The sequence below is a fragment of the Vulpes lagopus genome, chromosome 11 (assembly GCF_018345385.1).
Source record: "Vulpes lagopus strain Blue_001 chromosome 11, ASM1834538v1, whole genome shotgun sequence".
Lineage (NCBI taxonomy): Eukaryota > Metazoa > Chordata > Mammalia > Carnivora > Canidae > Vulpes > Vulpes lagopus.
In genome coordinates this window covers 14,676,508-14,692,597 of record NC_054834.1, presented here as the reverse complement: position 1 = coordinate 14,692,597, position 16,090 = coordinate 14,676,508, and the positions used below count along the sequence as shown (strand labels likewise).

The 16,090-nt window shown below is 50.2% G+C and overlaps 1 protein-coding gene across 8 annotated transcripts in view; it reads right to left on the bottom strand.

Annotated features, from left to right (window-relative positions):
* The window catches only part of ATXN7L1 (ataxin 7 like 1), a 245,268-nt gene that overhangs the window by 68,655 nt on the left and 160,523 nt on the right, over nucleotides 1–16,090 (bottom strand). Inside the window, exon 1 of one of the 8 annotated variants that reach the window (XM_041722189.1) lies at nucleotides 8,950–9,165. The exons of the other annotated variants lie outside the window; for them this stretch is intronic. The gene's annotated coding sequence lies outside the window, so the exon portion shown is untranslated. Of the gene's footprint in view, nucleotides 1–8,949; nucleotides 9,166–16,090 lie in introns of those variants that run through there. 8 annotated transcript variants of the gene reach the window in all.

Here is a 16,090-nt window from a genome sequence, read left to right as displayed (position 1 = left end):
CTGCTCCCCCCACCCCCCCTCTTCTTGCTTGACGGGCCACGTGCAAGTTGCGTGGGCCCTGCTCCTGGAGCCACTGTCTGTCTGCCTGGGCCTGGCCTGGCCGCCGGTGGGAGCTCAGGCCTGTCTGCCCCTCCTTCCCCCAGGGCCCGTCCAGCACGCCAGGCAGAGTCCAGCTTTGGAGAGTAGAGACATCATTATACAGGCTGAAAAATACTTTTGTGGGACATTTTAACTACGAATGCCAGCAGGGAGTTTTCATTCATTCTGGTTATTTAGGGAGCTCATTGCTTGATCTTGGCAGGAAGACTGGGGGAGGAGGACGGTCCGAGAAAACCCTAACAACAAATGGCCACGTGTTGTATGACTCCACTGATAAGAAATACCCAGAAGAGGTAAATCCACAGACACAGGGCAGATCAGTGATTGCCAGGGGCTGGGGAAGAGGGCAGCGGGGAGGGACCATGAAAGGCTCTTCTGAGGGGTGATGAAAGTGTTTTGAAACTAGGTAAAGGCGATGGTCACACAGTGCTGGGAATGAACTCAGGGCCACTGAATTGTATGCTTTAAAGTGGTTAGGTGAATTTCACCTCAATTAAACAAATCAAAACAACAACAACCCAGTGGCAAAGTGTATTTTGGGTAATTTTATCTTCCACTGAGATCTCTCCTGTGTTTCATCCAACATTTCTTGGTAGAACCTGGCTATTACCTGATAAATCTCAAGTCAATCCTGCCTAAGGAATACATGCCCTCTAAGAAGGAGAAATAAAGGCAAAGTTTTAAGAGACAAAAGCTTTACAAGCCTCAAAAGTATGGCTCTTAGGGAGAATTTCAGCTCAGGGGGAGAAGGTATCATCTCAGACCATGCCACATAAGCAAGGCCGTCCCATGTTGGGACCATTCCTTCCGCGGCTTACCAGCATAACCGAAGCCAGTGAGAGGGAGTGTCTCTTGGGGAGAATAATTCAAGAGAACATGACTTTGGGCCTCTGAGTTCTTGGCTCCCTTTCCCCTCTTATAGAAAGAGCTTCTTCCCAGAATGAAGGAGAATTAATCCATGTCTGACCGGGAGGGCACTGCGCTGGTTGGCAAAACAGAATTGGTTTCCAAATTTCATTTCTTGGGAATGGAGCCAGTGGGAATGAGGGGCCGTGAGCCAACCAACCCACCTGACCCAGGCTCACCGGAGGGAGCATCCAGCTCTCCTTTCCCGGGCCCTTGCAGGCTTGCCCTGACACAGGCTGCTCCTGTGAGGAAGGCTGTGAGTCTTCTCTGCTAGACCCTAGGCCAGTAGGTCAAGGGCCCAGAGGAGGCCTGCTGGATGTCGCAATGTTTCACAGATGAAAGGGCAGGCTCCGTGGCCCGGGAGCCAGAGTCTTTCCAGAGACAAATGTGAACAGCTTTCCTAGTCTCTGCTGAGTTCCAGGATAATCTAGGGGACAAGAGATGTGAACAGCTTCCATCGGGCAACTCTCCCAGAGCCCTCTGATCCTTCTGGAACACGTTCCCCTGCCTCTTTCACCTTGTTTTCTCCTGTTACCCCAGGTGCCTAGGTAATGAGTTGGTGGCCTAAGTTCTCAGCGAACAGGTGGTTTATGATAAAAAGATGCAATATTTACTACTTCTGCTCTGGCATCTGAGGAACAGGAAGTTTAAAACCTTAACTCTAAATATAAAACCAGGTAGGTTCAGCCCAGTTAAAAAATGGACAAAGGACTTGAACAGACATTTCTCCAAAAAGACACACGTGGCCAACAAGCACATGAAAAGATGCTCAACATCATTAGTCTTTAGGGAGCAAATCAAAACCACAATGAACCACAGCTTCCTACCTACTCAGGTGGCTGGATATAAATAAATAAACCAAAATAACCAAAAACGTAAAATAACAAGTGTTGGCGAGGATGTGGAAAAATTGGAACCCTTGGGCGCTGTCAGTGGGAATGTAAAATGGTACAGCCTCTATGGAAAATAGTTTGGGGCTGGGGGGCGCCTGGGTGGCTCAGTCGATTAAGTGTTAGACTCAATTTCTGCTCAGGTCTCACGATCTCAGGGTCATGAGATGGAGCCCTGAGTCAGCTCCATATGTTGCTAAAGACTCTCCCTCTCCCTCTGCCCCTCCCACTGCTTGCTCTCACTCTACACTCTTTCAGAAAAACCAATAAGAAAGGAAACAATATCGTAGTTCGTCAAAAAATGAAACATAGAAGAACCACATAATCCAGTAATTCTACCCTAAGGTATATACCCAAAAGAACTGAAAACACCTGCCCCAAACAAATCTTTGTATACGAATGTTCACGGCAACATTATGAATAATCTGCTTCAGAATAACTCAGAGTTACCTTCAAAACTCTTCTTGGAATCACTTAAAGGAGGTAGTTTTTTTCAAGAATTTATTTATTTTAGAGATAGAGAGAGAGAGAGAGAGAGAGAGTGGGGGAGGAGCAGAGGGAGAGGGGGAAGCAGACTGCGCTGAGCGAGGAGCCTGATGAGGGGCTCAATCCCAGGATCCTGAGATCATGACCCAAACCAAAATCAGGAATTGGTCGTCTAACCAATGGGAGCCACCCTGGTGCCCCTAAAGGAGGTAATTTTTAAGTTAAGGGAATTAAGGTGCCCAGTAGGAGACAGCTCACAGGCACCCCAAGATAGGAGTTCTCAAAGGCCAATTCAGGTCCAATGAAGAAGTGTGAATTTATTTTAAACAATATCACATGCACGCTTGTGTGCGCGCACACACACACACACACACACACACACCAGGTATGGAGGCACAGTTCCCCTCTGCCAGGCCCTCATTGCTGATACAACCATCATTTCCCTCAGAGGGATGGAATTTCCATTCCCATGATGGAATCATCATTGCCACCAAAGGCCCCCACGTCTTAGACCTTGAAGTGAGGAGAGAGTAAGAGACTCCCAACAGGCAAGAAGAAGCCCCATAGTAGTCACTCTCCGCTAATCCCTGCCGGCCCCCTCTTGGGCCAGCACTCTGGCCGTGGGGGCAGCCCAGCCTGGCTTCTCCCTAGTGTGGATGGCGCCTTCCAAGCGTGCACCAGGTGAGATAACACGGCCGTCCTAGGGCTCTTGGAGCATCCTCCTCTACTTGAGCTGCTTTGCAATGCCACACATTAATCCCATTTCTGCTCGATGGGGGTCAGCTTCAACCAGTCTTACTTCCCTTCCGTGGGACACCTTGCCAAATATTGGCTCCTTGAACTCTTTCTCCAGGCTAAACACCCCTGGTATGGTTTTAAAACCACACCTCACAAAACATCGTTTTCACTATTCTGATTTCTGGGTCCTCTTTGGCTCTACTGTCTGTCCTTCAAAAACTGTGGAACTCAGAAGAGAGAACACTACAGATAGGGTCTGGACAGCTCCTGGCTTTCTATCCTGGATGTTATCCTCCTAATAACACAGCTATAGATTCAATCCAGATTTTTTATTTTTGATAACTGTATCACCCCTATGTCTTATTTCACATTTTCCTGCCAAGCCACAAATCCACAGGTATTCTTTAAAAATGTCATCTGGGGGTGCTTGGGTGGTTCAGTCGGTTAAGCATCTGCCTTTGGCTCAGTCATGATTCCAGTGTCCTGGGACTGAGCCCTGCATCATGCTCCCTGTTCCATGGGGAGTCTCCTTCTCCCTCTTCCCTCCCCCTACTGGTGCTCTCTGTCTCAAATAAATAAATAAAATCTTTTAAAAAAATGTCATCTGGTTGGATTTAGTCTACTACTCTGGCCTGCTGAAATCATTTTGGACCCTGACCCATTAATATATCCATTCTCCCACCAAATCTGCCACCTGCAAACTTGATAAGCCTGCCACCAATACCATTTTTCTTCTCGACCCTTACTTATATATAACGTGGAAGAGGACACAGCAACTCTATATATACATCCCCCAGCGACACAGTGACCCACGAACAGCACTCTTGGCCATTCGGGGCAGGGCTTGTCACAGTCTTCATCTTCCCTCCTAAGGATCTCATGGAGGACTGACAAATGGGGCTAACAGCCCTCCTCTTACTGGTGGTGGTAAAGATTAAGGGTAAAGGTCTTAGAGCAGTGCATCGAATATAGTGAGCAATCAAATGTTGCTTTTATAACTGCCAAGAAATACAATTAAAAAAAAAAAAACCACCTGGTTTTCCAATTCCCAAACTACCTCCTAATTGGCAACCAGATACATACATACAGCAGGCAGCTGAAATCAAGAGAAGGGGCATTGGCGTCCAGGAGGAGCTGGAGTCTCAGCCCGGGCTCTCCTTCCAGAATTTCCAAGCTCTGGGGTTAAGAATACCTGCCCCTCTCACCCTCCCGCCCTGGGCTATAAAGGAGGAGTCAACAACATCAAGCACCTAAAAGAGGTTTAAAAGTTAAGTCAGGCTATGCAAACATAGAACAGTTTTATGATTATTACCATTATAAATAACCCATATCTCACTGCCATTGGCAGAGACCTGCCTTTTAAGCTAGGAGGAACCTGTAGAAGCACCCAGGCTGCCAGAGGCAGGCCTTTCAGCACAGAGCAGCTGGACTGCTGCAAGGAAGCCGATTTCTGACTTCCTCTCCTGGCAGCAATCACCTTCTCTTTCGTCTCAGACCAAAATCCAGGCTGGCTTTCAAAGGGTAATGGATCCTCCCACTAGCCAGCAGGAACACACTGTCTCTCCGTGATCCCCCCCTGTCAAGACCAGAACCTGAGTCATCTGCAGCAGGAACCCAGCAGGTAGTGAAGGGCTGGGAGGCTGCTCTCAGCTCCCTGGAGGCCCGACCGCAACTCCTCCTTGGGGTTCTTTTGCCTCTGCCGTTCTTTTTTTTTTTTTTTTTTTTTAAGATTTTATTTACTTATTTATTCATGAGAGACAGAGAGAGACAAAGACAGAGACAGAGAGAGAGAGGCAGAGACACAGGCAGAGGGAGAAGCAGGCTCCATGCAGGAAGCCCGATATGGGACTTGATCCCGGGTCTCCAGGATCAGGCCCTGGGCTGAAGGCAGCACTAAACTGCTTAGCCACCGGGGCTGCCCCTGCCTCTGCCATTCTCAAGGTCCCAGACACCCTGCTCCAGTCTTGGCTGACGTGGTTGCCTCCTCAGGGAACAAATGTTCTTTACTGAGAAAAGATCTTGGGGGAGAATTTTTGCAAAGGGCTATCGAGAGAGCAACCTGCTGGCCCCCAGCATCTCCAGGTCAAAGATGTCCCATAGCACGGGGGGAGGGAGGGAGGGAGATAAATGGTCAACCACAGGCCCCTGGGAAAAGAGCAGTCGTCGAAATGGGAGACAGATTTTCCTCTCTTAGCCCGTGTAAGGCTGGCTTCCCGACTTCCAGAGGGCAGATTTAAATATCTATACATAATTGTTGGCAAGACACCGAGAGGATCATGCCAACGAATCTATTCACAGATCAGGGAGCCTGCCCAGAAGGGAAGGTGACACTTGCTGTCAGATGACCTCTGGGGCCCCCTGGCCTGCGAGCTACCCTTGCTCAACCCACCCCTTCGACAGCCTTCCTCAAGACTGGCGGGCGGCTGACATCATCGAAAAATCATCACAGGACACATGAAAGCTCGCTCAGACCTTCACGACCCCCGGTGACTTCTTGTGCCTTTGAACCTGTTTTGTCTCCTTCTCGTCGTATTCCCTTTGACCGGGCCTCCACACAGGTGCCTGAGTCTCTGCAGTCGTCTGTGCACAGACACGTCAGAGATGAACCACTGCCTCACGGCTTGATGCTGCCAAAGGGTGGGGCTGGGGTGGGTGCAGGCTGAAGGTGACCGGGGTTATGGGCTGAATGGCGTCACCCCCACGTTCGTATGTGGAAGTCCCAAGCCCCCGGACCTCGGAATGTGACTGAATTGGCAGGTGAGGTCATTCAGTTAAAATGAGGCCAGTGAGGGTGGGCTGTAATCCAGTATGACCGGAGTAAGAAGAGGAAGAGACACCAGGCGTGTGCACGCAGAGGGGGCAACCTCATGAAGAGACAGCAAGAAGACAGGCGTCTGCCAGCCAAGGGCGGAGGCCTCAGGAGACACCCAGCCTGCTGGCCCTGCCACCTTGGGACTTCCCAGCCTCCACAACTGTGAAAAAATAAATTTCTGTAGTTGAAGCCACCAGGTCTGTGGTATTTTGTTACGACGGCCCTAGCAAACGAATACAATTGAAGGGTTACCTAAAAAGCCTTCCTGTTCACCACACAGGAGAGAAAAAGTACAGTATGGAGGGCAGAGGACAAGAGACTCCTAATCTCCGACATGCTGTAGGGTCTGAGGTGGGCCACTCTGATGGCAAACTGGAGCAAGGCCAAGGTGGGGACAGCAGACCGGTCCTTGAAGACTGGCAAATCCTGCTCTCCTTAGGGCCTGAGGTTGAGGTGGCCTACAGGTACACGAGCGGCTTGTACCAACCAGGGTGACTAGGGCCACAGCTGAGGAGTAACCAGCTCCTTCTATCAGCTAAGGTTCTGGTTTGGCCTCTTACCCCTTGAGGGCTCTGTCTGATTTTATCACTGCTGTTGTTCCAGAAAAGGCTAAGACCTTGGGCTTGAGTGAGCTGATAGCATAGTGAGGTGGCCACCAGCAAACACTGGCAGGATGGACAAACCATCTCAGACCTTCTGGCCCAGCGCTGTGGGGATCCACTGCCTGGATGGATGCCTCGGCCCTCCCGCAGCCTCTAGGACCCTGCCGGGCTTCCCACTGATTGTGGGGTCCAGCAGAATCACTCCCTGGGGGCCCAGAGAGGAGCTGGGCCCACAAACACTTACTCCTGCTCATGCGCCCAGACACACCGGATCAACGATCACTCCGATCACTCCGACCACAGCTCTCTCCAGGCTGGCGTTGGGGATCAAGGCAAGGAAGGACCGTGTTTGAAAGGTGTTGGCAGGCATCTGTCTGGAGGGCCTGGGAGGGGCGACAGGCTCTGGGGGGCAGGCAAAGGGCCGTACCCGCACTTTCTCAAGGATCCCAGGGTGGGCGGGGCTGGCTAATTCAAATGGAAAAGCCTCAGGGCAGGATGCCTGGGAAACCGCCCCAGCTCCAGCGGATGGGCCTGCGGGCTCCCTTCCGTCTCTTCGTTCGCTCTGGGCTCTGGCCGTGAGGTCACTTATGCGGCAGAGTGGAAGTTCCCTTAGTCACCGCCCCCTGAGATGCACACAGGCCAACACACCCTCCGACCCCTCCAAAAGGCGAGCCCCAAGTCCTATCTCAACCTCAATATAGGAGGAAGAAAGGGGAAGTGTTGGAGGGATGGCATCCTTGGGGGCAGATCAGAAGCACAGAACCAGGGGTCTCTTAACGTCCTCAGTGCAGTTCACAGGTCTGGGTGCACGTCGGGGGGCCCGACTGCTAGCTCCCCGGCCCTGCCTCCGCAAGCCAGGCCCCATCTTCACCCTATTTCTGCTGGATCCGAAGGGCTTAACTTGTCCTTCGCCAGCTCAGCGGGGCTGCCGTGAGGAAGCCGAGGGCACAGCTCGCTCTAAGCGAAAGCAAGCGGCCTCGTCGTCGTTCTCTACAAGGTCAGGGGAGGCCGAAAAAACAAAGCAACCCAAACCACCACCACCAAAACCTCATGTTCCCATAGACGAGACGAATATGGAGGAGAAAAAGACATCTGCTCTCGGCAGCACTCAGCCGTTCCAACCACGCCACGTTCACTACCTTGGAAATTTCCATCTCAGCCATCCATTTGCATTCGCGTGTGTGAGTCGGTGATGGGGGGGGGGGCGGTGGTGAGAGGCGGTGTAGACCTGTCTGCGAGGGACCCAAGGACCTGCAGCGGGGCGGACAATCTCACTCAGAAGGCCCTTCCGCGGCCCGAACGACGGGTACCGTTTTCTCCATCCTTTTCGGCCTGTTTAAAATATTGAACCCGGGGCACCATCAAGTGTGTCACTGACGGCGATCCCCGGACCACTAGCCCAGGACCCGAGGCACCATCAAGTGTGTCACTGACGGCGATCCCCGGACCACTAGCCCAGGACCCTGCCCTCCTCGCGCTGAGGGCCGCGCTACTCCTTCCCCACGCGAATGCCAGGAGCAGCCGACGGCGCCCGGGAGATGCTCGAGGTAGGCTAGCGAGGGTGACTTAGTTACCCAGCCGCTCCGTGGGCAAAGCAGAGCAGTTTTTAGCCAACTGTTCTAGTAAATATTATGGGAAACCCTTTCGTAGCGCGTTCATTCTGGCTTGATCTCCCGCGTGCCCAGATTTCCTCCTGGCTCCTGCACACACCCACCCCCGAGGCGCCCCCGAAAGGTGCCACCCGCAGGCCAGATCACACCACGGGTAACGCAGTAGCCACGATGCCATCTCGCAGCCGGTTATTATTACTGTTTGGTGTCCCAACCCCGAGTAGCACTGACATTTAGGGGAGGACAAACTTTTACGAGCCTTGGACTTGCCGGCGGCCGGCCTTCCTCTGCCCCTCCCCCAGGCCCTGGGCCGGGGGGGGGGGGGGGGTGTCCCGCCAAGCGGCTGCTGGGCGGGCTGCGGTGGCCTGTGAACTCGGCTGCCCGCGGGTGGCACCGAACAGCCGCCGCGGACCCACTGCGGCCCGTAGGAGACAATGCCCAATCCCTGCATCCACCCTCCCCGCCGCCCCGGAGGAAATGGCATCATGACTTTCATTTTACTCCATTTCTGACCGAGCAAAGGAAAACAACCCGTCCCGAGACAATCATCAGGGTGTCCGATGTCAGCGGCTGGACAGTACGCTCCGGAATGTTATCGGGTGACCTCGAGGAGAAATTAATTTTCAAGAGCTCAAATAACCCTCTGCTGCACAGGCACGGAAACGGATTTACTTTCCCCAGTTAGAACCGAAAACTCATGCATCCCCATTTCTTCAAAAAAAAAAAAAGTCTATAAATAACCCAGGATCAGCAAAATTATGCAAAACATCCTGCTAGAAGAAGAAATGTAAACTAAAACCACTTACAGAGAGACTCAGGCTGCCAACTTAATCTGATTCTACGACGACTGTAAACATGTTGTACATTTGGAACCTGAAGAGATCCACATTAGCGCGGATGCCATCACAGAAAAAGAGGAAAAAAAAAAAAAAAAGGAAAAAACAAAACAAAACAACAACCCCAACAACTAAACAACAAAAGCCCAACCCTGAACCGAGCAACGTGATTCGAGCTCTGCACGGTCCCGGACCGATGGCTGACCAGCTGCAGCGGCACCAGCGAGCCGAGCTTGCACACGCCAACTGTTTTGACTACAGGCACTTGTTAAACACAGAGTTTCAGGTCCTACCAGTTGGACACCAGAAGTTCATAGAACTGACCCGGTGCCAAGAACAACAAGCACGGAAAGCGAAACGGCTGCCTCGTGCGCCGTGTTTTTGTTAACTGTTTATGCAAGCCCCACAGCAATTGGGTAACAATTAAGAATAAAGCAGAACTTAAATAACAAAAGCAAAAGATTACCACCTTGAAGGAAATGGAGATGTTGGCAGATAAAGGACAGACGTCAACCGAGTTTATTGGTGGGGTGGGTGGGGGGTTTTCGGAGAGAATCAGCGTGTGGGGGGGAGGGGCAGGTGTCACATGACAAACTGCCGTTATTAGCAGAAGGAACCGGGTGCTTCCTTGAAGCATCTTTTGACTTCGAGATCGACTTAAGAGATCTTGCGAATGCCGAGGCCTTGGTGCACATCTGGGGGTGACTGCAGAGTCATTGGAATTTGGAAGTTGGCAAACCCCACAGGAGGAAAAAAAAAGGGGGGGGGGCGTGCTGAACGGAGATTTCAAGAAACAAGCAAGGGACTTTCAAACTCCCTTCTCCGGGCAGGGAAGTCACGGAGCCACACAGGACGCACACGGAGGGGACCGCGTCCCTGGGCTGTTTCTGACCTGGTCCCGACAAAGGTTTCCCTGTCCCCTTTGAGTTTAGGGTTGCTGGGGTCAACCTTTCTCCTTCATCGGGACTGCACTCTGTGTTCTTGTGGTGACAGCGAACGAAGTGTTTTCGTCTTGCAAAATAAAATATGGATGTTGACGTCGCTGATTTAACGAGGTTTTCCACATCTTTTCCAGAATGCATTAAGCACCATCTCTGTTTAGGACCAAGACAATTCACCGGATACAATTTTAGAGTTATCTGAGGATCTGAGAAGCTGAATTGCAAGAGAACTGGGGTGTAGATGTAAGAGTGAGAAATTTTAAATTGCTGAGTGGTCTCAAGTCCCCTATCTCTATCTATCTATCTATCTATCTATCTATCTATCTATCTATCTATCTATCTATCTATCTCCCTCTCTAATAAAGGAGATTTCAAAATGCAGCAAGCAAGCCTAGCTAAGACAGTCTCTTTTTAAAATGGGGTCAGGGGGCCAGAAGAGGAGGAGGAATAAATGAACGGCCTTATCGCAGGAGCCATGAACTTCTTAAAAACTTTGCAGCCAGCTGCAAGCCCTCAGCCAGGACTTAATTTCCTCCTCATCATGACACCTGGATCATCCTCACTCTTCAGAAAGAGCCCATGCAATTAACACGGTTCAATCTCCCTGTTTGTATATTAACTCAGCCAAACCCAGAGAACCTAATTTCAATCCCGTTTTGCATAGAGGACCTGAATGAGGACTGCACTCCTAGCCTTACTTATACAGTCCCACCCTGCCCCCTCTTTGTCTTCCTTAGAACATGGCCCAGGTTTCTACCTGAATCTGCGTCTCCTCAATTCCAATTCCAACTCCAACCGCCCAAGTAAATCCCCATTGGCTTAAATTTTCAGTGAATTCTTTCTTGGTCCACACAACTTATCTATCATCTACCTTTGATGTGAAGAATAAAATGGCTTCACCTCTCCATTGCAGAGGTTTAGGGAAAAGTAATGGGTAAGTAGTAACAGGTTGCTTGTAAAAGCCACTGTAACTTAGGCCAGATTCGTGTTTATTCTGGAAAGTAAACGTGGTTCCTCCGGTTCTGAGGTTCAGCAGGATAACGGTGATGAACTCTAGCCCACATGATGGCTCCCCCTTTCCGCCCAAAGGAATTCACATTTTATTATAAACCATATATAGAAATGGTTTCGCTGGGATCTGAAATGGAGCCCTGGGATGACACAGCAGTTGCCTGATGGATCAAGAGGGAAGAGCAAAGGCAATTGAAATCATCCCAGACAAAGGAAAGAGCTGGGGAGGAGGAAGGCTGGGGGTGGGGAAGGGGAGAACAGGAAAGGTCGGCCATAGGAGAGATGGATGAGGTAGGCCAAAGTGAGTCTCAAACCAGCCCCGGCCTCTGGGTTGGCAACTGACTCCATAGAGTGACCCCAGAACTTTCACGAGGCATGCCCTTCACGTAGAACTCCATGGATTGCATGTCCCCTTCATGCACGTTATATTCTTTGATCCTCAGAAGCATCCTGAATGAGCAGGGCCCATGCAACAAAGGAAGAAAGCTGAGGCCCAGAGAGGCCTTGGTGTCAGCCCCACCAGCGAGCGAGCGAGCGATGACTCCTGCTCTGCTGGCTTGGTGCTTTCTATTCAGGTGTTATTATTCCCATTTTCAGACAAGTACACTGAGGTTCTGGAGAGGCCACAAAGCACGTCCACAGCCAGGATGTAAGTAATAAGCAGCGCCGGGTCTCCTCATTCCTAATCCAGCATTTCTTGCTCGCCTCTACCGTGTTTCCAGAACACGTAATGCTCGAACTAAAAAGGCCACAAGAGTGGTTGTATTATAAAAGCACAACATCTCACTAGATTTTCTCAGAACTCCCTGTCTTCATGGCTTTTTCTGTAGCAGTTCAGATCACACTCCCTAACACAGAAGGCTCCTCGCCACGCCTGCGAGCTTCAGGCATCTGGGCTCCAGAGCTACGATGTCAACGGGAAGCAACCAACCTCCACCTGGTGTGCACCCTGTCCTTCTCTGATTTGATTAGTTCACTCACGTGCCAACCCCTGGCTCTTCACCTAATCCTGGTCTAAGGAGAAGCCCGAGCAGAATGTCCCAGCAGGCCTGCCAAACTGAACATTATGTAGTCTGCTTTTCCAAGGTGTGCTGTCTCGCATGTAGGAGGGATTTGGCTTAGTATGCCGTGCGGTGGCATACTAACATTGTATTTCAGAGTTATGCTTCTGTTGAGTTCTTTTGCAACAGAAGCCACTGAAAAATATTGGATCAAATGAAGGGCCCCGCAGTGGTGAGCCCTGTCTGTGCCGAGTAGACACACTCATAGCTTGATAGAAAAATTATCACTATAGCGTGATACACTGTGAGTGAGTTTTTTGCAGGTTTGGGGCCCTTCCTCCAAGGGAACACGGTCATGAGTTCCTGCAGGTGGCCACAGAGTTTATAGGGGTGAATGCGGACATTTGTCAGAAACTCAAGTGCTCAGGGCCATGGCCAGTGATGCCCAAACGTGGAGGGCAGGAACGGGAGAGGGTCTGGAATTATGAATCTACCTTATGAATCTACCTCTCCCTCTCCTTTCTCCCTGAAAACACAACAAAACATAGAAGCAAAGGCCACAGGGACACCCGGGTGGCTCAGTCAGTTGGGTGTCTGCCTTTGGCTCAGGTTATGATCCTAGGGTTCTGGGGTCAAGCCCCACGTGGGGTCCCCTTTTCAGTGGAGAGTCTGCTTCTCCCTCTCCCTCTGTTGCTCCCCCCTCCCCGCTTGTGCTCTATTGACTCTGTCAAATAAATAAATAAATAAAAATCTTAAAAAAGAAAGAAAGAAAGAAAAAAGAAATAGCAAAGGCCAGAGAAGCCAGGTATCAAGGTGGACTTTATGTTCAAAGTGACTGTAGCAGCCTAGCTGGTGAGCAGTAATCAAATGCAGAAACTTCTGTTGACTGAAGAGGTTCTGTGGTCAGAGGAATGTACAGGTGGCACCTCTCACTGGTTTATTTGAGGTTGTTTTGGTGACCACAGGACATTTGCATCTTTGCTCCCTGAAAAGAATACAGGACCTGGGTAAATGAGAACAGTCTCAGTAGGAAAACTCATTTGCTTACAAGATACAAAGTGAGTAGAATACTTCCACATAACTTGTGAATCCTCTGAGTATAGAGACCGTTTTTTTTAAAACCCCGAAGTAGGACACATGGTTCGACAAGCACTGGCGTATTTAGGGAAGGCGGGGTAGGCTATTTAAAATCAGGAACTTCTGAAAATCCTTGAGGCATGACCACCTAATCTGTACTACCAAATTCGTGAACGTGGGCTAAGAGAGGGCTATGGGATGTTAGGAAACTTGCTGTGGTTAGAATGGGGGTGCTCAGCAAAGGCAGTGGTCCCACAGGCCAGACAAACGGTGCTCTGTCGAGGGCCACAGGATGGCACCGGGGAAGACCCAGTTGAGGCCCTGGGCCCACACTCTGGGCATCGGGTCTCCCCCGAGTGAAGGGAGCTGCATCCAGTACCTACACATGGGAGGAAGCCGGTCAGGGACCAGGAAGGTCTTCAAAACATGGCCTGGGCACGTGGAAAGGCGATCAGGAAAAAGAGCCAAAAAAAGGACAGAGGTCCGAGGTGTCAGGAGACAGAGGCAAGGTAAGCGTGGCAGCAGCTGTGGCCGAAGGTTTGGCTCTAATCCTCGGGTTCTTGGCCCTGCGCTGCCCTGCACTGCTCAGGTCAGGACCTCAGGACCTGCGGCCCAGCTCAAGGCTCGTCGCTCCTGCCTGGATTCAGGGGGCCTGAGCCAGCCTTCCTGATCTTACCGGCGCCTGGCTTTGGGCTTAGTCCTGCGTGCTGTGGACTCATGGCCAGTGTGAAATGCACGGAGGCCACAAACCCTGGGGTTTTCAGGAGACTGTCCATTCCAGCCAGCCTGAGTCATACTGTGCCACAACGTGGAAGGTGACTGCACGTGTGGGTTGACTGGGGGGCACCTGGGCGGCTCAGTCTGTTAGGGGCCTGCCTTCGGCCCAGGTCACGATCCCGGGGTCCTGGGAGGGAGCCCCACGGCAGGGTCTCCGCTCAGCGGGGAGCCTGCTTCTCCCTCTCCCTCTGCCTGCCGCTCCCCTTGCTTGTGTGCACGTGCTCACTCTGTCAAGTAAATAAATAAAGTCTTAAAAAAAAAAATGTGAGTTGACTGGAATCAGACCACTAGACTGTAAGTTCCTTGAGGGCCAGTTCTGAGTCTCATTTATCTTGAAGGCTAACGCCTAGCCACGCATAGAAGCCTTGCTGTGAGTTTTTAATACATGTTTTGAATGAATGATGGAAATTCCTTGTAATGTACACAACAAAGATAGACGTATACCTCACTAGGTAGGCACCTGGAAGGTGAAAACCTTCACGTTAAATACGTCTCAGATCTGGTGTGGTAATTAATTTTCTTTTAAGCAATTAATTATTTTCAAGTACAATATTTTATTATTTTTCAGGTTTCTCTTTTTCTTCCCTTCCAGTCAAATTTGATGTTTTTAAAAGTTCTGTTTGTGATTCAAGGTAGGGAGAAGGTAGAAAGGCTTTCCACCTAAAATTTAAAACACTGAATCATTCTCCTCCCCCCCCCCCCCGCAAAAAAAATTGGAGGCACTTTGTAACAGGAATCTTTCCAAAAAAGATCATCCCACTGTACTCTGTTCTCTTAAATGGTAGACTTTGAACATTATTTGATCTTTTTTTTTTTTTTGATAACTCAAGATCACCATTCAGGGCATTCTATTCTAGACTTTGCTGTAAAGTGATAATGACTTCAGAGCCCTACAATTGTAACCTTCAAACTTCCTGACCCTGATCTGTCTGAAGTCGTAAATTCTACCCTGAGCCTGAGTGTGACCACAGGGTGTGACCACAGGGATGTGACCAAAATTCCAAAAGAGGATATTTATCTCCCGTAAGTAAAAAGCACGCCGACGCGTTCTCGTCTCCCACCATGTAAAACGCCGGTGAGGACTCATTAAGCTGAGTGTCCCACCATCATAGGCAGTGCCCATAGTTTGCAAAGACTGAGAAAGTGTGCAGGGAGATTTGCTCCAGCACAAAAGGGGCCTCAGCTTCCCACTTTCAGCCTTTCACTTTTATTTTCCTGCCTTCTGGTGTCACTTCTTACTGGCAGGGCCTGCCTCCCTCACCCTTCTCGGTGCTAATTTGCTGAACTTGGAAGTCAGACCATCAAGCCTGCTAGGTTCCTGTATAAGCTAAGTGTAAACTGCTTCTCAGTGGAAGCCTGATGGGTGCTCCCCCGGATGCTGCCTGGGGCACGGTGCTCGATGCTCAGCAAGTGCTCCTGGCCAGGTTCCCAAGGCGCTTCACTCAGGGCAGAGTTCATGATACCGACACAGGACGTGTCACATGCAAACACCTGCAAGTGTACGCGAGTTTTTCTCTCTTGAAAGGAGTCTTCTGGTGATTAGGCCCTTTCATTGATGAAGGGCTACTGACAGCAGGGCTGCCTGGGGAGTGACCGGCCCGGGCTCCTGTGTATGAGGCTATTCCGCAAGTAACTGACCCTGCTTGAGGCAGTTTGCAAGGCTTTCCACTCCCAGCGAACTACCCTTTGCCCTGCTGTTGACTAGCTTTTCCTGGTCTATACTTCATTTGTCAGGACTCTTCCCACCTGAATGCAAAGAAGATGAACAGATAAATAAATGAAACTTCCCCTGGTGGAATTTTGAAAAGTATGGATGTATGTGTGCACGCGCGTGCATGCACGCACATGCATTAGGAGTAGGTATCTTTTTTTTTTTTTTTTAAGATTTTATTTATTCATGAGAGACACACACACATAGAGAGAGGCAGAGACACAGGCAGAGGGAGAAGCAGGCTCCCTGCAGGGGCCCCGATGTGGGACTCCATGATTACATCCTGGGCAGAAGGCAGACATTCAACTGCTGAGCCACCTCGGTCTCTCTCTCTCTCTCTCTTTTTTTTTTTTTGGTTTTTTTTTTTTGAGAGTAGATATCTTATTTTGATTTTTAAAAATTACAGCAAAAGGGGTAGACACTGTGCCCCTAACCAAACCTAAATAACAAGTAATCAGGCACTGGGAAAGTAAATGACTGACACAGCTATTCCACGGGATGCCAGGAAGCTATAAAAATGATGATGGCGATTTCTATTTACTGATATGTGTCCTCAACAAATTTATATATTTATTTATTTTTTTTTCTCAACA